The sequence below is a fragment of the Heptranchias perlo genome, unplaced genomic scaffold, assembly GCF_035084215.1.
Source record: "Heptranchias perlo isolate sHepPer1 unplaced genomic scaffold, sHepPer1.hap1 HAP1_SCAFFOLD_90, whole genome shotgun sequence".
NCBI classification, from domain to species: domain Eukaryota; kingdom Metazoa; phylum Chordata; class Chondrichthyes; order Hexanchiformes; family Hexanchidae; genus Heptranchias; species Heptranchias perlo.
The window spans coordinates 2,150,459-2,178,082 of NW_027139940.1; positions in this window are offsets into that span (position 1 = coordinate 2,150,459).

Below are 27,624 nucleotides of genomic sequence, written 5' to 3' on the forward strand. Positions count from 1 at the left end.
TTCTCCAGTCCTGGCAACATCCTCTTGAATCCCTTCTGTACCCTCTCTTCTGCAATCACATCTTTCCTATAATGTGGTGACCAGAACTGGACGCAGTACTCAAGCTATGGCCTAACCTGTGTTTCATACAGTTCTAGCATAACCTCCCCGCTCTTATAGTCTATGCCTCAGCTAATAAAGGAAAGTATCCCTTGTGCCTTCTTAACCACCTTGTCTACCTGTCCTGCTACCTTCAGGGATCAGTGGACATGCACTCCAAGGTCCCTATCTTCCTCTACACCTTTCAGTATCCCCCCCACCATTGATTGTGTACTTCCTTGCCTCGTTTGCCCTCCCCAAATGCATAATTTCACACTTCTCCGGATTTAATTCCATTTGCCACTTTTCTGCCCACCTGAGGAGTCCATTGATATCTTCCTGCAGTCTACAGCTTTCATCCTCACTACTAACTACACGGCCAATTTTTGGATCATCTGCAAACTTCTTAATCATGCTCCATACACTAAGGTCGAAATCATTAATGTGTACCACAGAAAGCCAGGGACCAGTACTGAGCCCTGCAGAACCCCACTGGAAACAGCCTTCCAGTCACAAAAACACCCGTCGACCATTAGCAATTGCTTCCTTGCCACTAAGCCAATTTTGGATCCAATTTGCCACTTTCTTTTCGATCCCGTGGGCTTTTACTTTGCTGACCAGTCTGCCATGTTGCACCTTGTCAAAAGCCTTGCTAAACTCCATGTAGACTACATCAACCCCACTACCCACATATACTCTCCTTTCACCTTCTCAAATAAGTCAATCGAGTTGGTCAGACACGACCTTCCCATAACTAATCCATGCTGACAGTCCTTGATTAATCCGTGCCTTTCTAAATGACGATTTATACTGTCCCTCATAATTCATTCCAATAATTTGCCCACCACCGACATTAGACTGACTGGCATGTAATTATTAGGTGTATCCTTTTCTCCCTTTTTAAACAATGGTACAGTGTTCCAATCCTCTGACACCACGCCTCCAGCCAGGGAGGATCGGAAAATGATGGTCAGAGCCTCCGCTATTTCCTGCCTTGCTTATTTTAGAAGCCTGGGATACATTTCATCCGGGCCTGGCGATTTATCTACTTTCAATGATGCTGAACCCCTTAATACTTCCACTCTTACTATGATTATCCCATTCAATATTTCACACTTCTCCTCCTGAACTACAACCTCTGCTTCATCCCCTTCTTTTGTGAAGACAGACACAAACTATTCGTTAAGAACCATATCCACAGATGCAGGGTCCATAAGGTAAACACTTAATTCCCAAGGGAACATTAGGCAAACACTTACGTATGCACCTGGTGTCCAGTAAACACTTTTATTCCCAGGGATCGTCCAGTAAACATCTGCGTATCCTATAAATAATTACATTGCAATGAGCCATCCGGTGAACACATGGTAGGGCGCAGGAACTGTGACATCACGATATCACACATGATATTTGACAACAAGATATGGTATATGAAGTGTGACGCCACAGTATGATGTCGGAAGTTTGGCATGACGATATGATATATGGAGCATGAAGAGTGACATCACGATATGATATCCGGAGTAAGGCATCATGGTGTGATAAATGAAGTGTGACATCACGGTTTAGTTCAAGAAGTGTGACGTCACGGTATGATGAATGAAGTGTGACATCATGGTATGATGCATGACGTGTGACATCACGCAATGCTGCATGAATTGTGACACCACGTAATGGTGAATTAAGTGTGACATCATGGTATGATATATGAAGTGTGATATCATGGTATGCATGAAGTGTCTCAGCACGAGTGTATTGAAATATGACATAGCGATATGTTGCACGAACTCGGGCATCATGGTATGATATATGATGAGTTACATCACGGTACGATGCATTCATCAAGTGTGACATCACAGTAGGATGGATGAAGTGTGACATCAAGATACGATGTATGAGGTGTAACATCACGGAATTACGTATGAACTGTTACATCACGGCAAGATGTATGAGGTATGACATCACGGAATAATTTATGAAGTGCGACATGAAGGTATCATGTACGAAATGTGACGTCACTGCATGATGTATGAAACGTGACGTCACTGAATGAGGTATGAAGCGTAACATCACCGAACAATGTATGAAGTGTGACGGCATGGGATGATGAATGCAAAGTGACATCACGGTATGATGTATGAGGTGTGACGTCATGTCATGATGCATGAAGTGTGACATCACAGTATGAGTTATATAAAATGACATCACGATATGATGCATGAAGTTTGACCTCACAGTATGAAGATCTGAACACAATACTCATCTGCAGCCGAACCAGTGTTTTAGTAAGGTTTAGCATAAATTCCTTGCTTTTGTATTCTTTGCCTCTATTAATAGAATCACAGAAATCATAGAAAATTTGCAGCACAGAAGGAGGCCATTCGGCCCATCATGTCCGCGCCGTCTGAGAAACGTTCGACCCAGCCTAATCCCACTTTCCCGCATTTGGTCCGTAACCCTGTAGGTCACAGCTCTTCAGGTGCACATCCAGGTAATATTTTAAATGCGATTAAGGTTTCTGCCTCGACCACCCTCTCAGGCAGTGAGCTCCAGACTCCCACCAGCCTCTGGGTGAATCTTCTTTCACTCATTTCCTTTCTAATCCTTCTACAAATCACTTTAAATCTATGCCCCCTGGTTATTGAAGTAGGTCCTTCCTATCCACTCTATCTGGATGCCTCATAACTGTGTACACCTCAATCAAATCACACCTCAGCCTCCTCTGTTCCAAGGAAAACAACCCAAGCCTATCCAATCTGTCATCATAGCTAAAATACTCCAGTCCTGGCAACATGCTCGTAAATCTCCCCTGCACCCTCTCAAGTGCAATTACATCCTTCCTGTAATGTGGTGACCAGAACTGTGCGCAGTACTCAAGCTGGGGCCGAACTAGTGTTTTATAGAGTTCTAGCATAACATCCCTGCTTTTGTATTCTATGCCTCGGCTAAAAAAGGAAAGCATTCCAAATGCCTTCTTCACCACGTTATCTACCTGTCCTGCTACCTTCAGGGATCTGTTGCATGCACCCCTAGGTCACTCACTTCCTCTACACCTCTCAATATCCTCCAATTTATTGTGTATTCCCTTGGCTTGTTTGCTCGGCCCAAATGCATTACCTCACACTTTTCTGGATTGAATTCAAGTTGCCACTTTTCTGCCCATCTGACCAGTCCATTGATATCTTCCTGCAGTCTACAGCTTTCCTCCTCACTGTCAACCACACGGCCTATCTTTGTGTCATCCACAACTTTCTTAATTATGCACACTCCGTTTAAGTCCAAATCGTTAATGTATACCACAAAAGGAAAATGACCTGGTGCCGAGCTCTGTTGCACCCCATTGGAAACAGCCGTCCAGTCGCAAAAATACCCGTCGACCGTTACACTTTGCTTCCTGCCACTGCGCCAATTTTGGATCCAATTTGCCTCATTCCCTTGGATCCCATGGGCCATTACTTTATTGTCCAATCTGCCACGTGAGACCTTGTCAAAAGCCTTGCTAAAATCCATGTAGACTACATCAATTGCGCTACCCTCAGCGATACTCTTGTCACCTCCTCGAAAAATTCAATCAAGTGAGTCAGACACGACCTCCCCTCAACAAATTCGTGCTGACTCTACTTGATTATTCCATGCAAATCTATGTAACAGTTAATCCTGTCCCTCAGAATTGATTCCAATAATTTGCCCACCACCGAGGTTGGGCTGACCGGCCTGTAATTACCCAGTCATTCCATTGACCCTTTTGAAATAACGTTCGCAGTCCTCCAATCCTCCGGCACTACGCCTGTATCCAGTGAAGTTTGGAAAATGATTGTTAAAACCTCCGCTATTTCCTCCCTGTTTTTTTTCACAGCCTGGGATACATTTCATCCGGGCCTCGTGATTTATCCACTTTCAAAGATGCCAATTCCCTGAATACTTCCTCTCTCACTATGTTTATCCCATCCAGTATTTTTCACTCCTCTTCCTTTAATTCAATCCCTGCATCATCCCTCTCCTTTGTGAAGCCAGGGATCACATAAGCTTTCAGGCTGCACAATTTGTCCTGCCATCTTCAGAGATTTGTGTAAATACATCCCCAGGTCTCTGTGTTATTGCGTTCCTTTTAAGATTGTGCACATTACTTTATATTCCCGCTCCTCGTTCTCCCCACCAAAATGTATAACTTCAACTTTCTCTGCGTTAAATTTTATCTGTCACGTATCTGCCTATTTCACCAGTCTGTTTCTGTACCCATGAAGCCTGATACTATCCTTTCCAATTATATATTTCCTTTGATTAATACCGCCATCTCTCCCTGCTTTCTTTCCTTCCCGTTCTTTCCCGAATACCATTTGGCAGGAATATTTAGCACGCAATCCTGCCCTTCTTTGAACCAGGTCTCTGTTATTACCGTTACATCATAGTCCCATACGGAGATTTGAGCCTCCAGCTCACCAACTTTATTTAACACGCTCGGTTCATTTATGCACATGCACTCTAAACTTATCTTAAACTGCCTCACAGTACTCCAAATGAGGCCCAACCAGAGTATTATAAAGGCATAGCATCACTTCCTCGCTTTTGTTTTCTATTCCTCTATTTATAGAGCCCAGGATCCCTAATGCTTCTTTAACTGTCTTCTCAATTTGTCCTGCAGCCTTCAAAAAATTGTGCACTTGAACCCAGGTCTCTCTATTCCTGCATCCAGATTAAAATTGCACAATTTATTTTTTTTTGCCTCTCCTTGTTCTTCTTTCTCGAATGCATCTCTTCATACTTCAATGACAGTTGTGTGAATCCATTAATATTTACAGGGTGTTTCGCTATTTCCCTGAGTTTCTTCATGGCCATACGATAGTTGTGTGAGGTCCACAAATGTGTACAGGCTGTTTCGCTCAGTGTGTTCATGTCAGGATAATGGTTTTGTGAGGTCTAGAGATACGTGCTGGCTGTTTCTCTGAGTGTGTTCATGTCTATATGACAGTTGTGTGAGGTCTACAAATATGTACACGGTGTTTCTCTGAGTTTGCTCATGTCTATATGAGGGTTGTGTGAGTTCTACAGATATGTACAGGGTGCTTCTCTGAGTGTGCTCATGTCTATATGACAGTTGTGTGAGGTCTACAAATATGTACACGGTGTTTCTCTGAGTGTGCTCATGTCTATATGAGGGTTGTGTGAGTTCTACAGATATGTACAGGGTGTTTCTCTGAGTGTGTTCATGTCTATATGACAGTTGTGTGAGGTCTACAAATATGTACAGGGTGTTTCTCTGAGTGTGCTCATGTCTATATGAGGGTTGTGTGACGTCTACAGATATGTACAGGGTGCTTCTCTGAGTGTGCTCATGTCTATATGAGGGTTGTGTGACGTCTACAGATATGTACAGGGTGTTTCTCTCAGTGTGTTCATGTCTATATGACAGTTATGTGAGGTCTACACATATGTACAGGGTGTTTCTCTGAGTGCGTTCATGTCTATATGGCAGTTGTGTGAGATTATAAGTATTTACAGGGTGTTTCAATGAGACTGTTGAAGATTACCGTTTGATTCTGCGGGACTGCGATTTTTTTCCAGGGCATTTCATGGATTGTTTAGATTTTTACAGGGCTTTTATCTCATTTGTTCATATTTTAAGCGTTATCCTTTGATTCTTGTCAGCAACCCTCTCTCCATTTATTCTTTCCTCCTCTTTGTGAAGCACCATGACGTGTTTGACTGGGTAAGGTCACTGTTTAGAAACAAGTAGTCCTTGTTCTTGTTGTAATTTCAGGCAATGGAGAATGGCCTGGGAATTAATTCCCTGGACTGAGGCGGGAGCAGTGTAATTTAGGAGGGTTCAATCCTCTCATCACCTGTGTCTGGTAAGATTCTGCAATTTAGGAACATTTATTTATTGTGAAATTTGTACCCTGATGGTTTGGGATGGAATAAAACAGATAACACGTTTGGGCCACCCAGCTTTTCTCTTCTTTCATTACTCCCTTTTTCTGTCACTTTCTCATCTTTTTTCCCGGTTTTAGCTCAATACGGGAAGAGAAACTCCGTTCTCTCTATTCTTTCCTCGGTATTTTAGGGGCAGGTTAAATATTTCGGATTTGCTCACCTTCAATTTAAAACTGTGTACAATAAGTTGAACGAGATTCTGTTGTAGGAACGTGTTGGGATGAAAATGTTTCAATTAGTCTGTTTGTTCAATGATTGTAATTAATGCCTGTTGCCAAAACACCTAATTATATCCTTCGGGGATATCTCTCTGTTCCATATAAGGAGCTCCCTTTGCTGTCTCACCTCACACCGACAGCGTGTTGCCTCCAGCACAAAGACTATCAGCGACTCTCACAGAAGTGAAATCATGTTTTGGAAGACCAATTTTGAACGTTTCCTAATACAGTTTCAGATACTAAGAACATATCAGGATATACAAAAGATTTACTCCGCCCTCCTCGCAGCTATTGGTGTCCCTGGTCAGTTGCGACGTCCATATATTAATTATATTAACCATGGTTAATGCTATCTTTGTCATTCCCTGTCGCATTCGCGTTGCTGTCGGTGTTCCTGGTATCTGCAGCCATCGATTGATTCTCGATGTGATATACTTTTTACCAAGCTTTGAAATCTTCCTGCATACGTACAATAGGATTTATGCTCCAATTTCTGATTTGCTGCACAAAGACTTGTATTTATGCCTTGACTCAGACTAAGTTCAGACAACAGTTGAAGAAAGTGGTGAAATATCCTTTTACTGTAATTATTAAATAATTTAAAGAACGGGAAAAGCTGCAGGCTTTTCAGCAATGGAACTCAATCCACTCTCTACCGATCTAATTGGACATGCCAGAGTGGTCGATAACGTGTGCTGTGGAGAGATTGTGTCTCAAACATAAACCGTGATGGTGGAATAATCTGTCTCTGTGCAATCGAAGGTGGCTGGTCGGAAGTATGAGCAGGAGTACGTTCGCAGGGAGCATCCGGTAAACATTTACATGCCCAGGGACAATTCAGTAAACATTTATATTCCGACGGGCCATCCGGAAAAATATATATTCCCAGGGAGTGTAGGGTAAACACTTACATTCCAATGACCATCTGGTAAATGCTTACATTCCCAGGGAAAATTCAGTAAATTTTTATTTTCCCTGGGACTATCTTACAAACACTTACCGTTCCAGTGACCATTCGGCAAACACTGACATTCTCAGGGATCATCCAGCAAACACTTACATTCTCAGGGATCATCCAGTAAACACTTACATTCTCAGGGATCATCCAGTAAACACTTACATTCTCAGGGATCATCCAGCAAACACTTACATTCTCAGGGATCATCCAGTAAACACTTACATTCTCAGGGATCATCCAGTAAACACTTACATTCTCAGGGATCATTCAGTAAACACTTACATTCTCAGGGATCATCCGGTAAACACTTACATTCTCAGGGATCATTCAGTGAACACTTACATTCTCAGGGATCATTCAGTGAACACTTACATTCTCAGGGACCATCCAGTAAACACTTACATTCTCAGGGATCATTCAGTAAACACTTACATTCTCAGGGATCATTCAGTGAACACTTACATTCTCAGGGATCATTCAGTAAACACTTACATTCTCAGGGACCATCCGGTAAACACTTACATTCTCAGGGATCATTCAGTGAACACTTACATTCTCAGGGATCATTCAGTGAACACTTACATTCTCAGGGATCATTCAGTGAACACTTACATTCTCAGGGACCATCCGGTAAACACTTACATTCCCAGGGATCATCCGGTAAACACTTACATTCTCAGGCACTGAACTGTAAATAATTGCTTTCACAGAGAATATCCTGCAAACACTTACGTTCCCAGTGACCGTCAAGAAATCAGTTACATTCCTCGGGACTATCCGGTGAACAATTACTTTCCCATTGACCGTGGGAGAGAGAATTAGTAGACAGAGATAGACATACAGAAAGAGATACACACAGAGAGATACGGAGACACCAGAGACACAGACAGACTCACACACAGAGATAGAGAGAGGGGAGTTATTCAGAGAGAGAAAGATACAGAGAGACGGAGCCACAGCGACAGAGAGAGAGAGAGACACACACAAACAAAGAGGGAGAGACAGAGAAAGAGACTGACAGAGGGACACACACAGATACAGGTTGAGAGATATAGCGAGAGTGATATATATCGAGAGAGAGACAGAGAGAAACACACAGAGAGACAGAACAATAGAGAGAGGGAGAGACAGAGAGAGGGAGAAGCACACAGAGCAAAACAGGGAAAGAGAGAGATACGCACAGAGAGGCAGACAGAGAGAGAGAGGGGGAGAGAGAGAGAGATAGAGAGAGTCAGTGGTAGAGATATACACAACGAGAGATATACATCGAGAAAGACACAGAGAAAGAATGAGACACAACGGTAGAGACAGAAAGAGAGAGTGGACAGAGATAGACAGTGAGAGGCAGTAGGAGAAAGGCACATAAAAATAGGCACAGAGAGAGAAACAGAGAGCCAGAGACAGAGAGAGGCACAGAGAGAGAACAATATAAAGAGACAGAGAAAGTGAGACACAGGGTGACCGAGAGAGAGAGGGAGATCGAGAGAGACAGAGAGAAGGGTGCGTAGACGGAGAAACGCAGAGATAGTGAAAGAGAGAGTCACAGCGAGGGAGAGAGGCAAAGAAAGAGAAAGGGGCAAAGGGTGAGAGAGGCGCAGAGAGACAAACTCAGAGAGAGAGACAGAAAGAGACAGAGAGAGAGAAAGAGATAAAGACATAGACAGTGAGACACAGAGTGACAGAGATAAAGACAGATACAGAGAGAGAGAGACAGCGAGAAGGGGACATAGATGGAGAAACGCAGAGACAGAGAGACATAGACAGAGAGAGACAGAAAGAGAGAGAGGTAGCGGGAGAGAGAGAGGCACAGACAGAGACACCGAAGGAGAGACAGATAGAAACAGAGAGGCAGAAAGAGAGAGGGAGAAAGACACGCAGAGAGACGCAGAGAGACAGAGACAGAGGAACAGAGAGAGGGGACACAGACGGTGAAACGCGAGAGAGTAACAGAGAAAGAGTGACTGAGCGAGGCACACAAACACTGAGACACAGACGGGGACACAGACGGAGATATAGAGGAAGACAGAGAGAGACAGAGAGAGAGAAATGGAGAGAGAGAGAGACAGGGAAAGAGAGACAGAGAGAGAGAGAGGGGCGGAGAGACAGGAAAAAATGAAGAGAGAAACACAGGGAGTCAGAGAGAGAGACACGGAGAGAGACACAGCGAGAGACAGAGAGATGAGAGAGACAGAGAGCGGGAGAGACACAAAGAAAGAGTCAGAAACACAGAGATAGACAGAGAGAGATACATCGAGGGAGACACAGTGAGTGACACAGAGAGAGACACACACAGAGCAAGAGAAACTGAACGAGAGCGACAGAGAGAGAGACACACGCGCAGTGAGAGACAGAGAGAGACACACACGCAGTGAGAGACAGAGAAAGACATACGCAAAGAGCTGGAGACACAGAGAGAGACACACATACACAGAACGAGAGACACAAAGCGAGAAAGACAGAGAGAGACACTCACAGTAAGCGATAGAGAGAGACATATACAGATATATATATATATATATATATATAGGGAGAGAGAGAGAGAGAGAGAGAGAGACACACACACACACACAGGGAGACAGAGAGAGACATACACAGAGAGAGGGATACACAGATAGAGAGAGAGACAGAGAGAGAGGGTGGGAGACAGATAGAAAGGCACAGATAGATTGACACAAAGGGAGAGACCTAGAGAGAGATGGATTCACAGAGATACAGAGGGTCGGTAGTAGGACCACTGCTTTTTTGATGTATATTAATGTTATATGTATATTAATGGTTGTAAAGGGCACAATTTCAAAACTTGCAGATGACCATAAATTTGGAACTGTATTAAAAATGAGGATTATAGTAATAGACTTTAAAAGGATCTCGACAGGCTACTGGAATGGGTGGACACATGGCAGATGATATTTAACTTTGAGATGTGCGAAGTGATGCATTTTGACAGGAAGAACGAGGAGAGGCAATATAAACTAAATAGTACAATTCTAAAGGGGATGCAGGAACAGAGAGACCTGGGGGTGAATGTGCACATATGTTTGAACGTGGCAGTGCAGTGTGAGAAATCGGTTTTAAAAACAAATAAATAGTGGGACAGAGTACAAAAGGTACAAAAGCAATGAAGTTCTGTTCAACATTTATAGATCGCTGGTTTGGCGACAGCTGGAGAATTGTGTACAATTCTGGGCACCACACTTTAGGAATAATGTGAAGGTGCAGAAAATATTCTCTAGATTGGTTCCAGGGATGAGGGACTTCAGTTACGTGGATAGACTGGAGGAGCTGGTTGTGTTGTCCAAAAAGCAGAGAAGGTGAAGAGGAGATTTGATAGACTTGTTCAAAATCAGGACGGGTTTAGATAAAGTAAATAAAGAGAAATTGTTCCCATTGGAGGAAGGGTCGAGAACAAGAGGACACAGATTTAAGGTGATTGGCAAAAGAACCAAAGGGGACATGAGGGAAAGGGTTTTCATGCAGCGAGTAATTGTGATCTGGAATGCGCTGCCTGAAAGGGTGATGGAAGCAGATTCAAATGTGACTTTCAAAAAGGAATTGGATAAATAATTGAAGTGAATAAAATTGTTGTGCTGTAACAATTCTGTCATTCTAGACAGAGAGAGAGGGAGAGAGATACTAAGAGAGATTGACCCATGGGGATAGAGAAAGGGAGAGAGAGAGAGAGAGACAGAGAGAGAGACGGAGAGAGAGATGGAGCCAATGAGAGAGAGAGAGAGATGGTGAGAAAGAACGAAGCACAGTGAGCGAGACTGAGGCAGAGGGACGGAGATAGAGAGAGCAAGACAGAGATAGAGAGAGAGAGAAAGAGAGAGAGGCACAAAGGCAGAGAGACACAGAGAGAGAGAGACAAAAAGAGTGAGAGAGAGAGAAGGAAAGAGGGAGACAGAGAGAGCGAGAGAGACACAGAGCAAGAGAGAGAGAGGGAAACCGAGAGAGAGACGGACACAGAGAGAGACACACACAAAGAGCGAAAGAAACAGAGAGAGAGACACACACACAAAGAGAAAGGGAGAAAGAAACAGAGAGGGATAGAGAGAAAGAGACGCAGCGAAATGGACAGAGTGAAACACACTGAGATAGAGATAGACAGAGAGAGTGACACGCAGAGAAAGAGACATTGAGAGTCATACACAGAGAGAGGGAGACTTACCGAGAGGGACAGAGGGAGGGGCAGAGAAAAAGATACAGAGATGGAGATAAAAATAGAGAGACAGACAGAGCCAGAGAAAGACACAGACAGAGACAGAGACAGAGAGAGAGAGAGGCACAGAGTAGGAGGAAGAGAGTGAGAGAGACATAGAAAGAGAGAGACAGAAAGAGAGAGTGGCAGAGAGTCAAAGAAAGAAAACGATTGATAGTGACAGAAAGGGAGAGAGAGAGAGCTAGATAGACGAGACAGAGAGAAATGGAGAGAGAGAGAGAGACAGATATAGAGACATAGAGAGATAAGGAGACAGCGAGACGGACAGAGAGACAGAGAGGGAGAGGGACAGAGTGAGAAGCAGAGAGAGACAGAGCGAGACAGGGAGAGAGTGTGAGAAAAACAGAGAGTGAGAGACAGAAAGAGGAAAACAATGAGAGGGAGAAACAGAGAGAGACGCAAACAGAGCGAGACACATGGAGTGAAACACGTACAGAGAACCTGTACTCCTCGATCTCTTTGTTCTATAACTCTCCCCAATGCCCTACCATTAACGGAGTAGGTCCTGGTCCGATTCGATCTCCCAAAATGCATCACCACACATTTATCTAAATTAAACTCCATCTGGCATTCATCGGCCCACTGGCCCAATTTATCAAGATCCCGTTGCAATCCTAGATAACCTTCTTCACTGTCCACAATGCCACCAATCTTGGTGTCATCTGCAAACTTACTAACCATTCCTCCTAAATTCTCATCCAAATCATTAATATAAATAACAAATAACAGCGGACCCAGCACCGATCCCTGAGGCACACCGCTGGTCACAGGCCTCCAGTTTGAAAAACAACCCTCCACAACCACCCTCTGTCTTCTGTCGTCAAGCCAATTTTGTATCCAATTGGCTACCTCACCTTGGATCCCGTGAGATTTAACCTCATGTAACAACCTACCATGCGGTACCTTGTCAAAGGCTTTGCTAAAGTCCATGTCGACCAAGTCAACTGCACAGCCCTCATCTATCTTCTTGGTTACCCCTTCAAAAAACTCAATCAAATTCGTGAGACATGATTTTCCTCTCACAAAACCATGCTGACTGTTCCTAATCAATCACTGCCTCTCCAAATGCCTGTAGATCCTGTCTCTCAGAATACCCTCTAACAACTTCTTACCCACTACATATGTCAGGCTCACCGGTCTGTCGTTCACAGGCTTTTCCCTGCCGCCCTTCTTAAACAAAGGCACAACATTTGCTCCCCTCCAATCTTCAGGCACCTCACCTGTAGCGGTGGATGATTCAAATATCTCTGCTAGGGAACCCGCAATTTCCTCCCTAACCTCCCATAACGTCCTGGGATACATTTCATCAGGTTCCGGAGAGAAAGAGAAAGAGAGAGGCACAGATACACAGAGAGAGAGAGAGAGACAAAGAGAGTCAGAGAGAGAGAAGGAAAGAGACACAGAGCAAGAGAGAGACAGCGAGAGAAACACAGATAGAGACACGCACACACTGAGGCACTGAGAGCAAGAGAGACAGGCGGAGAGAGACAGAGACAGAGAGACAGAGAGAGAGAGAGCGAGAAAGAGACGCAGAGCGATGGACAGAGAGAGAGAGACACGGAGAGAGAGACAGACAGAGAGAGTGACACGCAGAGAGACAGAGAGAGTCATAAGCAAAAGAGAGGGAGACTCAGAGAGAGAGACAGAGAGAGACAGAGAGAGAGAGAGAGAGGCACGAAGAGCTAGTCATAGAGAAGGAAACATAGAACATAGAAAATAGGAGCAGGATTAGGCCATTCGGCCCTTCGAGCCTGCAACACCATTCAATACGTTCATGGCTGATCCTCTATCTTAATACCATATTGCCGCTCTCTCCCCATACCCCATGGCGCCTTTTGTGTCTAGAAATCTATCTCGCTCCTTCTCAAATATATTCAGTGACTTGTCCTCAAAGCCTCCTGTGGTAGAGAATTCCACTGGTTCACCACCCTCTGAGTGAAGAAATTTCTCTTCATCTCAGTTCTAAATGTCCTACCCCGTATCCTGAGACTGTGACCCCTTGTTGTGGATCCCCCCAGCCAGGGGAAACATCCTCCCTGCATCCAGTCTATCTAGCCCTGTCAGAATTTTATATGTTTCAATGAGATCCCCACTCATTCTTCTGAATTCGAGTGAATATAGGCCGAGTCGACCCAATCTATCCTCACATGACAGTCCTGCCTTCCCAGGGATCATTCTGGTGAACCTTTGCTGCACTCCCTCTATGGCAAGTATATCCTTTCTTAGCTAAGGAGACCAAAACTGCACACAATACTCCAGGTGCCGTCTCATCAAGGTCCTGTATAACTGCAGTAAGACATCCTTTTCCTGTACTCAAATCCTCTTGCAATGAAGGCCAACATACCATTTGCCTTCCTAAATGTTTGCTGCAGCTGCATGTTTGCTTTCAGTAACTGATGTACAAGGACACTCAGGTCCTTTTGGACGTCAACATTCCCCAATCTACCACCATTTAAATAATACTCTGCCTTTCTGTTTTTCCTTCCGAAGTGGATAACTTCACATTTATCCACTGAATACTGCATCTGCCATGTATTTCCCCACTCACTCAACTTGTCTAAATCGCCTTGAAGCCTCTTTGCATCCTCCTCATAATTCACGATCCCACCTTGTTTTGTATCATCGGCAAACTTGGAAATATTACATTTGGTTCCCTCATCCAAATCATTGATATATATTGTGAATATCTGGGATCCAAGCACTGATCCCTGTGGTGCCTCACTAGTCACTGCCTGACACCCCGAAAAAGACGCATTTATTCCTACTCTCTATTTCATGTCTGTTAACCAATTTTCAATCCATGCCAGTATGTTACCACCAATCCCATGTGCTTTAATTTTCCACACTAACCTCTGATGTGGGACTTTATCAAAGGCCTTCTGAAAATCCAAATAAACCATATGCAGTGGTTCTCCCTTATTTATTCTACCAGTTACATCCTCAAAAACACCAGTAGGTTTGTCAAACATGATATCCCTTTCATAAATCCATGTTGACTTTGTCTAATCCCGTTGATATTTTATAAATGTCCTATGATCACATTCTTTATAATAGACTCGAGCATTTTCCCTACTACTCATGTTTGGCTAAACGGTCTGCAGTTCCCTATTTTCTCTCTCCATCCTTTTTTAAACAGTGGGATTACTTTTGCCACCCTCCAATCTGCAGAAACTGTTCCATAATCTATAGAATTTTGGAAGATGACAGCTAACACATCAATTATTTCCATGGCTACCTCTTTTAGTACTCTGGGATGCAGATTATCAGGCCCTGGGGGTTTATCAGATTTCAATCCCATTAATTTCTCCAGCACTATTGTTTTACTAATACTATTTTTTTTAATTCCTCCTTCTCACTTGTCCGTTGTTTCCCTAGCTTTTCTGGGAAGTTATTTGTGTCCTCTTCCGTGAAGAAAGAACCAAAGTATTTGTTTAATTGCTCTGCCATTTCCTTGTTCTTCATTATACATTGTCTCGTTTCTGTCTGTAAGGAACCTATATTTGTCTTCACTAATCTTTATTTCTTTTTACATACATGTAGAAGCTTTTACAGTCCACTTTTATGTTCCTTGCAAGTTTATTCTCATATTCTATTTTCCCCTCTTATTCAAACTCTTGGTCCTTTTTTGCTGAATTCTAAACTGCTCCCAATCCTCAGGCTTGCTACTTTTTCTGGCAACTTGACATGACTCCACTTTGGATCTCATACTATCCTTAATTTCTTTTGTTAGCGATGGTTGGGCCGCTTTTCCTTTTGTGTTTTTGCACCAGAAAGGAATGTATAAAATTGTTGCAATTCATGCATTCGTTCCTTAAATATCAGCCATTGCCTATCCACCATCATTCCTTTTGATAAAGCTTCCCAAACTATCATAGACAACTAACTCCTCATACATTCGTAGTTTCCTTTTTTTAGATTTAGGGCCCTTGTTTCGGGTTGGACTGCTTCACTATCCATCTTAATGAAGAATTCTATCATGTTATGGTCACTCTTCCCTAAAGAACACCGCACGACAAGATTATTAATCAACCCCTTCTCATTGCACAATACTCAATCTAGAATAACCTGTTCCCTGGTTGAAGGAGGAAGAGAGAGTGAGAGAGGAATAGAAATAGAGACAGAGAGAGAGAGACGGAGAGAGTGGCAGAGAGTCATAGAGAGAGAAAGATAGCGAGAGAAAGAAAAGCAAAGAGAGAGAGAGAGAGCTGGGGAGACGAGGCAAAGAGACACGGAGAGAGAGAGACAGACAGACAGACAGAGAGAGGGACACACACACAGGCATGGGGACAAACAGAGACACGTAGACCGAGAAAGAGACAGAGACAGAGAGAGAAAGAGATACAGAGAGAGAGACAGAGTAAGAGACGGAGAGAGAGTGTGAGAAAAAGAATAAGTGAAACGGAGAAAGAGAGAGGCAGAGACAGAGAGACAAAGGCGGATAGCGAATCACACAGAGACAGTGAGAGAGAGAGAGAGAGAAAGAGAGAGAAATGCGGATAGAGAATCACACAGATACAGTGAGAGAGAGAGAAAGGAGGACAGAGAATCACACAGAGACAGTGAGAGAGAGAGAGAGAAAGGCGGATAGAGAATCACACAGAGACAGTGTGAGAGAGAGAGAGAGACAGAGAGACAGAGAGAGAAAGGCGGATAGAGAATCACACGGAGACAGTGAGAGAGTGAGTGAGAGAGAGAGAGATAGAGATCGACATGGAGAAAGAGAGAGAAACAGAGAGAGACAGGGACAGAGAAACAGAGATAGGTAGATAGAGAGAGAGACAAACAGAGAGATAGATAGAGAGTGACAGCGATAGAGATAGAGCCCGACAGAGATAGAGAGAGAGAGAGAGAGAGAGAGACAGGGAGAAACAAATAGAGTCAGAGAGAGAGACAGAGTGCAAAGAGAGAAAAATGAAAGAGAAAAATGGGAGAGGGAAGGGTATAAAGAAAAGAGCGAGGATGTGTAAAGAGAGAGATAGATGAAAAGAGAGAGGCAAGGCGAGGGAAATAGGATGGGGAGGAATGGAAGGCAGTAAAACAGGATCCTGAGAAAGGAGCTGGAGACAGAAAGTAAGATCAAGAAATAGGAAAGATATATGAAAAGAAATGGAAAAGAAATAGAGAAGGGAAAGTCGAGAAAGAAAGAAAGAAAGAGTGGATCGAGAAAATAAAGAGTGCAATGCTCACCCCGCACAGGGCGCTGCTCCCACTCGGTACACATCGTCTCAGACCCTCATCACACTCACACCATCCTACAATACACTTTAAATACCTGCACAGTGAGTTTAAAGATACACACACACACACACACACACCATCATCTCAGCCCCAGGTCATTAAAGATATTCGTGTCCCTTCCTCTACTTTCCAGGTTTTCCAGCTCAGTTCAGTGATTGCTTGTTATTATCTAGTTTTCCTCGGTTCCTTATTCTCTCTTTTCCCCTCTGTCCTGCATCTATTCCGGTTTCCTCATATGTTTCAACCCCACAGCTCTCAATCTGTCTCCGTGTTTAGACCAACCAATTCGGCCCTCTGCCGAAGTTTCAGAGTACACATGGCCGACTGCACCATGCCACGGAGATACCAAATCAATGGTTTCCCTCAGGGATCAGTCCCAGCATCTATCCTTTTTAATCTGTACATAAACTCCCGGAGACCAGATTACGGAAATTAATTTCTGCTGATGACAGTGCCTTTGTTACTGAAACTCGTGTAAACCACACTTACTGATGATATGAAACGCATGGCAGAGAACTGTCTGAAATGATGTCTTCATCCGAGTATCACAAGGACTGTGAGCTTCATCTTACTTTTTCACTCTGCTCGTCTCTCTCCTGAACTCATTATAAACTTTGGTCAACTTTTGAAAATTGCAAAATTGAAGCCAACGGAATAAAAGAGCAGAGGAAGCATGGATACTAACTTGGCTCAGTGACAGGCAACGGAGAGTTGTGGTGAACGGTTGTTTTTCGGACTGGAGGAAGGAATGTGGCGATATTCCCCCGGGGTTAGCACTAGGACCACTGATTTGTTGACATATATTAATGATTTGAACTTGGGTTTACAGGCACAATTTCAAATTGCAGAAGACACAAACTTGAAAGTGTAATAAACAGTGAAGAGGATAGTAATAGAATTCAAAAGGATCTGGACAGGCAGGTGCAATGGCGGACACATGGAAGCTGAAATTGAACGCAGAGATAGGCGAGGTGATTACATTTTGGCAGGAAGAATGTGGAGAGGCAACAGAATGTTACAAATCTAAAGAGGGTGCAGGAACAGAGAAACCTGGGGGTATATGTACACACATCTTTGAAGGTAGCAGGACAGGTTGTGAAATTGTTCAAAAAATCATACTGGACACTGGGCTTTATAAATAGAGGCACAGAGTACAGAAGCAAGTAAGTCACGTTGAAGCTTTATAACGCACTGGTTCGGCCACAGCTTGAGTATTGTGTCCAATTATGGGCACCGTACTTAAGGGAGGATGTGAAGGCTTTGGAGAGAGTGCAGAAAAGATTTAACAGAATCGTTCCAGGGATGAGGGAATACAGTTCTATGTATAGACTGGAGAAGGTGAGGTTGTTCTCTTGAGAGCAGAGAAGGCTAAGAGGAGATTTGATAGAAGTATTCAAAATCATGTTGATTGGGAGAGTCTGTTGGCAGGCAAAGGGACGACTGGTAAGTGGGAGGCCTTCAAAAGTGTGTTAACCAGGGTTCAGGGTAAGCACATTCCTTACAAAGTGAAGGGCAAGGCTCGTAGAAGTAGGGAACCTTGGATGACTCGGGAGATTGAGGCTCTAGTCAGAAAGAAGAAGGAGGCATATGATATGTATAGGCAGCTGGGATCAAGTGGATCCCTTGAAGAGTATAATGATTGGCGGAGTAGAGTTAAGAGAGAAATCAGGGGGGCAAAAGGGGGACATGAGATTGCTTTGGCAGATAAGGCAAAGGTGAATCCAAAGAGCTTCTACAAATACATAAAGGGCAAAAGAGTAACTCGGAAGAGAGTAGGGCCTCTTAAGGATCAACAAGGTCATCTATGTGCGGAACCACAAGAGATGGGTGAGATCATAAATGAATATTTCACATCGGTATTTACGGTTGAGAAAGGCATGGATGTTAGGGAACTTGGGGAAATAAATAGTGATGTCTTGACGAGTGTACATATTGCAGAGAGGGAGGTACTGGAAGTCTTAACGCGCATCAAGGGAGATAAATCTCCGGGACCTGATGAAATGTATCCCAGGACGTTATGGGAGGTTAGGGAGGAAATTGCGGGTCCCCTGGCAGAGATATTTGAATCATCGACTATTTGTCAATAAAGTAAATAAAGAGTATATAAATCATTTGTGAGACATGATTTTCCTCTCACAAAACCATGCTGACTGTTCCTAATCAGTCCCTGCCTCTCCAAATGCCTGTAGATCCTGTCTCTAAGAATACCCTCGAACAACTTACCCACTACAGATGTCAGGCTCACCGGTCTGTTGTTCCCAGGCTTTTCCCTGCCGCCCTTCTTAAACAAAGGGACAACATTTGCTACCCTCCAATCTTCAGGCACCTCACCTGCAGCTGTGATCGGTCTGGTTCACCCTCAGAAAGTGACCAGGGAGAGGGATGGAGTCGGTGGCTGGGGATCTGGGGTTGCATCCAGGACCAAAGACAATGGCTTTGGTTTTCCTAATATTCAGTTGGAGGAAATTTTTGCTTATCCAGTATTGGATGTCGGACAATCAGTGTGACCAATCAGAAAGTGGAAGGCTTGATAGAGGTGGTGGTAATATTGAGCTGGGTTTCGTCACCATGCACAGGGAACCTGATATTGTATTTTCGAATGATATCAACGAGGGTCAGCATATAGACGGGAAATAGGAGGGGTCAAGGATAGGAACTGCCACAACTGGCGAACATTTCGAAACAGAGATTGACAGATTTGTGTTTGGCAAAAGTATGACACTAATTGAATGGGGGAACGGGCTCGATGGTGAATGGCTCACTCTTGTTCCGATGTTCCTACGTTCCCATGACACTTATTGAATGGGAGAACAGGTTCGATGGATGAATGGCCTACTCTTGTTCCTATGTTCCTATGACACGAATTGAATGGGGGAACAGGCTCGATGGATAAATGGCCTACTCTTATTCCTGTACCATCTTTATACTGATTGATGAATATGGTTAACATACGGTTAATACATAAGCACGCCTGCGTCATTCGAGGTTATCACTTATGTACTTTAATTCCAGTGTTTCGTCCGTGAGAACGCCTGCAGGCCACCTCACTCTCTCGCGCATGCGTATCCCAGCTTTATCTGATGATTGTTCTCCGGACGTTCCACCCACTTGACCTGTCAAGTTGGCCTTGCCCGCCTGGACTCTCTTATCTCTGAGAACATTTCTCATGTCCCAACCTTTCCCATCCCTGACGCAGATAATTTCTCCCCCAGATATTTTGGCGTCTGGCCACCGCTTAACGCTCCTTTCTCGCTTCTTTCCCACAGGATCTCGCAGTTTCTCAGCCGTTGTTGACTGGATTTGAAATTGGGCATGTTAACCCTATAATTACCGCCCCTCTCCATTGCTTGCTGTACCTGCAGGACCTCTCTATCTAAATGTTTGCTGTACCTGCATGTTAACTTTCTGTGTTTCTTGTACGAGGACACCCAAATCTCTCCGAACACCAACATTTAATAGTTTTTCACCATTTAAAAAGTTTTCTGTGTTTCTATTCTTCCTACGAAAGTGAATTACCTCACATATCCCCACATTATACTGCATCAGCCATTTTTTGCCCACTCACTTAACCTGTCTATATCCCTTTGAAGTGATTTGGATTTGAGTGAATAGAACTGCATAGAGACAGAGCAAATATACCGGGGCAGGGAGAAATTGGATTTTATTCACATTCAATAACAAAACAGAATTGTTCCATTATTTATTTTTATTCATTTTTAACGCAGAAAGTTTTCAAAATGTTCTATCCCTGTTCCGATCGGAGACCTTTCACTGGTTCGAGGAACGTGATAAGCGCTGTTGGGATACTGGGTCCATACTCCAATTGGCAGGATGTGACTCGTGCTGCCAGAAAAGCCCGATGGGAGGCCACACTGGTTGCAGGAGATCTGGTTCGCTGTGACATGGAGATTTCTGCAGTGAGCGAGACCAGACTGTCTCCATGTTCCCGCAATGATTGTCAATCCCTTTATTGTGGAAAAGTGAATGACTTTTATATTTGCCACGCGGGAGACCCGGGTTCAATTCCCTCCAATACAGAACCATTTTGCGTTCTGCCCCCATGACATCGCCTGAATTCGGAAAAACTAGCTTTCACCTTCAATATACGCACCATCATGAGACATTTTCGCTTCCCCACGTGTGTTGCGACGACAAACCCTCTGCATTCTGTCATCTGGAGCTCAAACATGCTCTGGATCTCAGCCAATCTTGCCTTCTGCAGCGCTGAAATGAGATCGATCAGTGGAATCCCACAAAGTGAGAATCATCCCCCGAGACCAACGGGCCGCTGGGAAATGTACCGTGCAGAGAATGTAGCTGAAACAAATCCAATCACATTGTTCAATCACTGGTTATTAAGATTAAGGGTCATTTGTCCGTGGAACCGCAGAGTGCTCACGTGTCCTAATGGATAAGGCGTCTGGTTTCGGTGTTAATCGTGATGTTATCAGAAGATTGCCGATTTGATTCCTGCCTCATTCGAATTACACACGGGGTAAAACCTGTCCAAGTCGGAACGGAAGTGTGTGTTTCAACATTAATGGCCATTTGTTATTATTTTCTGCCAAATATTGAAATGCTCTTTTGAAATTATTATTTTTTGTGGTTTTTTCTCACTGAGGATTGCATTTTGTTCAGTTACTAACAGCCCAAAATATCGAATTGACTCCCAGATATTATTCGTGTTTCCAATCACAACAATAAACTTTGCCTCAATCTGTGTAAGAGCAGGTTAATAAATGCAGTGCAGTGAATTCTGAGCAGTTTCGCGACCAGTGATCTCCAGAGGCAGCGGATGAAAGGAAATAAACTCGAGGAAACACTGAGCCCGTCATTGAGCAAAACTCCTGCGAGCAGGGTTCGAACCTGCGGGGGAAACTTCATTGAGATTTCGAGTTTAATACTTTTTTAATAATCTCGGTAATTAATATTTCAACGCTTTAGTGAGATTCAATTTGCTACAAATTCATAAAGTCGGGAAGCATCGGATCGATCATTACAATAATCTAAACCCCTCCGATATTTAACAGGAATTGCCGATGTTGAGAACAGTTTGGAATATTCTGCAGAATCATGAATATAAACAGCTGGAATATTGTATTCTGCTCCCACATGACACAGATCAGATTCAGCCTCTGCTTCCTGCCGACCAGCGGATGATTATCAAATGATTCTAGGTTTAGAGCTGAACATTCAGACTGGAGATTAAACACAGCAGTTGAGCTCAAATATATAAAGCAGTTTATTTTAAACCAGAGATCGTGTTAAATCTCATTTATTGTTGATGAAAACACATCAATGTATGATTATGACCATAAACGTGTTTCAGCTACAATGGGGGAATTTAGAACAGATTCGGGGCCAACGGTCTCCAAGGTGATCTTACTTGTGATTCTCTTCCATCTCTCTCCCCTTCCTCCAACACGCTGCGGGATTTGAAACCCAGGTTAGCAACACGGATGTGTCATTTACTATTTTTTTTCTGTTTCCGCCTTATTCCCTTTGAATGCGTCCAATGCGGTTTCCTCAATCGTAATCTTGCCCGTTTCAATGTAACTAATGTGGGTTACTTTGAATGTACCGAATGCGGGTTCCTTTGAATATATCTAATGCGGTTTCCTTTGAATCTATCCAGTGCGGGTTCCTTTGAATGTGCCCAATGCGGGTTCCTGATTCATGTTCCAACACTTTGAATGTATCTCATGAAGAATACTCAATCATGTTCCTGCAACTTTGAATTTAAGACCATAAAATGGTGCGAGCGGTGAGTCTGAAAGAGGCAGAAAAATCAAAAAGTGATCTCACAACACAAGCAGGAGCGGCGGATGTCTTATGCTGAGAAATACTGCATTAATTGGTGAATATGTTTGGTGTTTAGAGTTGTTATTATTAATATTTAATTGACTGTTTAGCGTTTATAACAGTCGTTAGTGCTTCTTCATTGTTAGACTTCCAGTGTTTTGTCTTAGCGAAACAGTTAAATAGCCTTAAAGCTAAAGAGACAGTTTAAATAACTGTTAGCTAACATGGGAGGTCAGCTGGGGTCTGGAGCGGCACATCCTGTGCCATGCGGGAACTCTTTGTGAATCCTGGAAAACCACGTGTGCAAGAACTGCCGCCAACTGTTCGAGCTCGAGCTCCGAGTTTCTGAGCTTGAGGGGCGGCTGGCGTCACTACAGTGCATACGGGAAGGTGAGAGTTTCGTGGATAGCACGTTTCAGGATGTGGTGACCCCGCAGGTATGGAGGGATTCAGGAGGAGCGGCTGTGGGTGACCGCCAGGCCGACTAGGAGGAACACACGGGCAGTGCAGGAATCCCCTATGAGTGTGCCACTCACAAACCTGTATTCAGTGTTGAGTATCAGTGAGGGTGATGACAACTCGGCGGAATGCAGTCAGTGGTACACCCACGGCATCGTTCGACATTCGGCTGCACCGGGGGCAGAAGAAAGTGTAGAAACGCAATTTTTATAGGTGATTCAATAAGCAGTGGGATAAACAGGCGTTTCTGCAACAATCGACGTGATTGCTCCAACGTGTGTTGCCTCCCTGGTGCCAGGTTAAACGTTATCACTGAGATGGTGCAGAATATTCTGTTGGGGGAAGGGGAACAGCCAGAGGTCGTGGAACATGTGGGAACCAATGACATATGAAAGAAAAGGTTTGATGTCCTGCAGTCAAAGTTTCAGGAGCTCAGGATCAAGTTAAAAAGCAGGCGCTCAAAGGTAGTAATATCTGGATTAGTGCCACGTGCTAATGAGTATAAGAATAGTCGGATAAGGCAGGTTTATGCTTGACTGGAAAATGGTGCAGGAGGGAGGGCTTCAGTTTATTGGGGCATTGGGACTGCTCTGCGGTTGGAGGGATCGGTAGCATCCGGACGGATTGCACCTCAACAGAGCTCGGAACAATGTCCTTGTGGGGAGGTTAACTTGTGCTTTGGGAGGGTTTAAAATTATTTGTCAGTGGGATAGACAACAGTGGGCAAAACAGTAATTGACAAATGGGAGACCTTCAAGGAGGAAACATTTTATGTACAACGCAGTCACAAAATATATCAAGAGCAAAATGAAGCAGATAATGATGGCTTATGACAAATGTAAGGTTCATAATACAGTAGAGAACTGGGCTAAATGCAGAAAGTACAGAAGAGATCCAAAAAAAAGGAACAAGAGAGGCAAAGTGAGAGTACGAGAATAGATTATCAGCTGACATGAATGGGAAATCAAAAGTCTTATGTAAACACATAAATAGTAAAAGCGTATGGACAAAGGAAGGGTGCGGCTGATTTGGGACAAATAAAGAGATATTCCTGCGGAGGCAGAAGATATGATTGAGGTACTAAATGAACAGTTCACAGCAGTCTTCACTAGAGAAGAGGATGCTGCCAATGTAGCAGTGAAGAGGGTGGTGGTTGCAATATTGGATAGGTTAAAATTGACAAAGAGAAGGTACTAAAAGGTGGTCAGCACTCAAAGTAGACAAGACACTGGTCCAGATGGGATGCATTCTGGGTTACTGGATGAATTAGCGGTAGAAATTCGGGAGGCTCTGGCCACAATCTTCCAATCCTCTTCAGATATTGGGCGGAGCAAGAGGTCAGCAAGATTGCAAATATTACACCCCTGTTCAAAAAAAGGGGAGAAAGATAAACCCGGCAATTAGCTGAACATCGGTGGTGGGGAAACCTTTGGAGCTAAAATCTGGGGCAAAATGATATGGAACTTCGAAAAGTATGGGCTAATAAATTAAATTCTGTACGGATGTTTTGCGTTCTTTGATGAAATATGGGCGAGGATTGATGAGGATATTGCGGTTGATGTTGTGAATATGTACCTGCGAAATTCATTTGTTAGATTCCCACGCACCAGTCTTGATCGCAAAATTAACGCTCAAGGGATAAAAGGGACAGTGGTAGCAGTGATACAAAATTGGCTGAGGGACAGAAAGCAGAGATTAGTCGTTAACAGTTGGTTTTTCAGAATGGAGGGAAGTATAACTATGGAGTTCTGTTCCCCTCAGGTATGCATTAAGACCATTGTTCTTTTCGATATAAAATAATGAACTGGTCTTGGGTATACAGGTTACAATTTGAAAGTTTTCAGATCACACGAAACTCGGGAATGTAGTAAGCAATGTGGAGAATAGTGACAGACTTCAGGAGGACACAGACAGACTGGTGAAATGGGCCGACACATGGCAAATGAAATTTAGTGCAGAGAAGTGATGCATTTTGATATGAAGAATGAGGAGAGGCAATATAAAGTAATGAGTATAATTTTAAAGAAGGTACGGGAACAAAAGCACCTGGGGGTGTATGCACACAAATTTTTGAAGGTGACACGACAAGATTAGAAGGATGTTAAAAATGCTTCTGCGGTCCTGGGATTTATTATTGGTGACATAATGTACAAAAGAAGGCAAGTTATGCCAAATCTTCACAGAACACTTGTTGGACCTCATCTGCAGTATAATTTCCATTCTGGGCACTGCACTTTAGGAAAGATGTAAAGGCATTACAGAGGGTGACGAAGAGATTTTCTAGAATTGTGCCATGGTTAAGGGACATCAGTAATGTGGCGACACTGGAGAGGCTGGGATTGTCCTCCTTAGAGCAGAGAAGGTTAAGAGGAGATTTGATGGAGTTGTTCAAAATCATGAACGGTTTCAATAGAGTAAATATGGGGAAGCCGTTTCCAGTGAGTGAAGAGTCGGTGACCAGAGGACTAAGATTCAAAGTGATTGGCAAAAGAAACAGAGGCGACAGAAGGAAACATTTTCTTACGCAAAGAGCTATTATGATCTGGAATGCAGTGACTGAATGGGTGGTAGAAATGGATTCAATAATAATTTCAAAAGGGAATTGGAGAAATATTTGAGGGGAAAACATTTACAGAGCTATGGAGAAAGAGCAGGGAAGTGGAAATTTTTGACAGCTCTTTCAGAGTGCTGGCACAGGCGCGGTGGGCCGAAGGGACTCCTTCTGATGCTATGATATTCAGGCTCCGAAATCTACTTTCCAGGTTTTCGAGCTCAGATTACTGACAGCTTGCGATTTGCTAATTTGGCTCAGTGCCTCATTCTTTCTTTCTTCCCTTCTGTCGACGTCTATTCCGTTTCCCCCTCATGTACCATAGCCGCCCGCGCTTAATCTGTCTCCGTGTTTAGACTCACAATCTATGCCCCCTGCCAAAGTTTCAGAGTCCACATGGCCGACTGTAGCAGGCCACGGAGATACCAAATCACTGGCCTCCCTCAGGAATCAGTTCAAGGACCTCTCCTTTTTAATCAGTACATAAATTCCCCGAGACCAGATTGCGGAAATTAATTTCTGCTGATGAAAGTGTCCTTGTCACTGAAAGTAATGAGTTTTCTACCCTGTAAATCACACTCACTGATGATATGAAACGCATGGCAGAGAACTGTCTGAAATGATATGTTCATCCGAGTATCACAAGAACTGTGAGCTCCATCTTTGAATTGCACTCTGTTGTACCTCTTCTGAACTCACTACAAACTCAGGTCAACTTTTGAAAATGGCAAAATTCAAGTCCATGGAATAAAAGGAGCAGTGGCAGCATGGATATAAAATTGGCTCAGTGACAGGCAGTAGAGAGTAGTGGTGAACGGTTGTATTTTCTGCCTGGAGGTAGGTGTACAGTTGTGTTCCCCAGGGATTAGTACAAGGAACACTGTGCTTTTGCGATATATTAATGACTGGACTTGGGTGTACAGGGTGCAATTTCAAAATTTGCAGATGATACAAAAGTTGAAAGTGTAATCGCAGTGAGGAGGCTCGTAATCGGCGTCAAGAGGACATTGACAGGCTGGTGGAATGGGCGGACGCAAGGCAGCTGAAATTTAACGCAGAGATGTGCGAGGTGATATATTTAAGCAGGAAGAATGAGAAAAGGCAATATATGCTAAATTATCAAATTCTAAAGGTGGTGCCGGATCAGAGAGACCTGTGGGTAACTGTGCACAAATCTCTGAAGGTGCCAGGACAGTTGGTGAAAGTGGTTACAAGTGCATACTGGACCCTTGGCTTTATAAATAGAGGGAAAGAGTATAAAAACAAGTAAGTTGTGTTGAACCTTTATAAAACAATGCTTCGGCCACAACTTGAGTAATGCGTCCAATTCTGGGCACTTCACTTTAGGGAGGATGTGAAGGCCTCAGGGAGGGTGCAGAAACGATTTACTAGAATAGTTCTAGGGATGAGTGACTTCAGTTTTGTGGATAGACTGGAGAAGCTGAGGTTGTTCTCCTAAGAGCAGAGAAGGTTGAGAGGAGAATTGATCGAAATATTCAAAATCATGAAGGTTTCCGATAACGTAAATAAAGAGAAACTGTTCCCATTGGTTGACGGTTTGACAACCTGAGTCCACAGATTCATGGTGATTGGCAAAAGAACCGAAGGCGTCATGAGGAAGAACTTTTTTACGCAGCGAGTAATTGTGAACTCGATTACGCTGCCTGAAAAGGTGTTGCAAGCAGATTCAATCGTGACTTTCAAAAAGGAATTTGTTAAACAATTGAAGGGAAAACATTTGAAGGGCTACAGGGAAAAAGCAGGGCAATGGGACGAACTGGATTGGTCTTCAAAGAGCTGACACCGGCTCGATGGACCGAATGGCGTCATTCTGTGCTGCAACCATTCCACGAGTCCATGATTCTATGACACGATGATTATCCCAAAATTCTTCCTCGACTTTAGAAAATTGTTCCTTTGTAATCGCAGAGACCGCAGTGATTGGGTTGGACAAATTAACAGACCACATTTGAAAGCAAAGATCTGCAGAACATGGATGAAGCTGAAAAGGCTCCTTTATTGTCCACGCCGAGTTGCCTGGGAAGATGAACGTGGACATCTTGTGGGTTGTATATACAGTAACCACAGTGCGTCAATTTGGGACAATGGATGTTCAGGGGAGAGGATGGATCAAATAGCGTCCAAGAAAGAATCGAATGTCAGGAAGTCT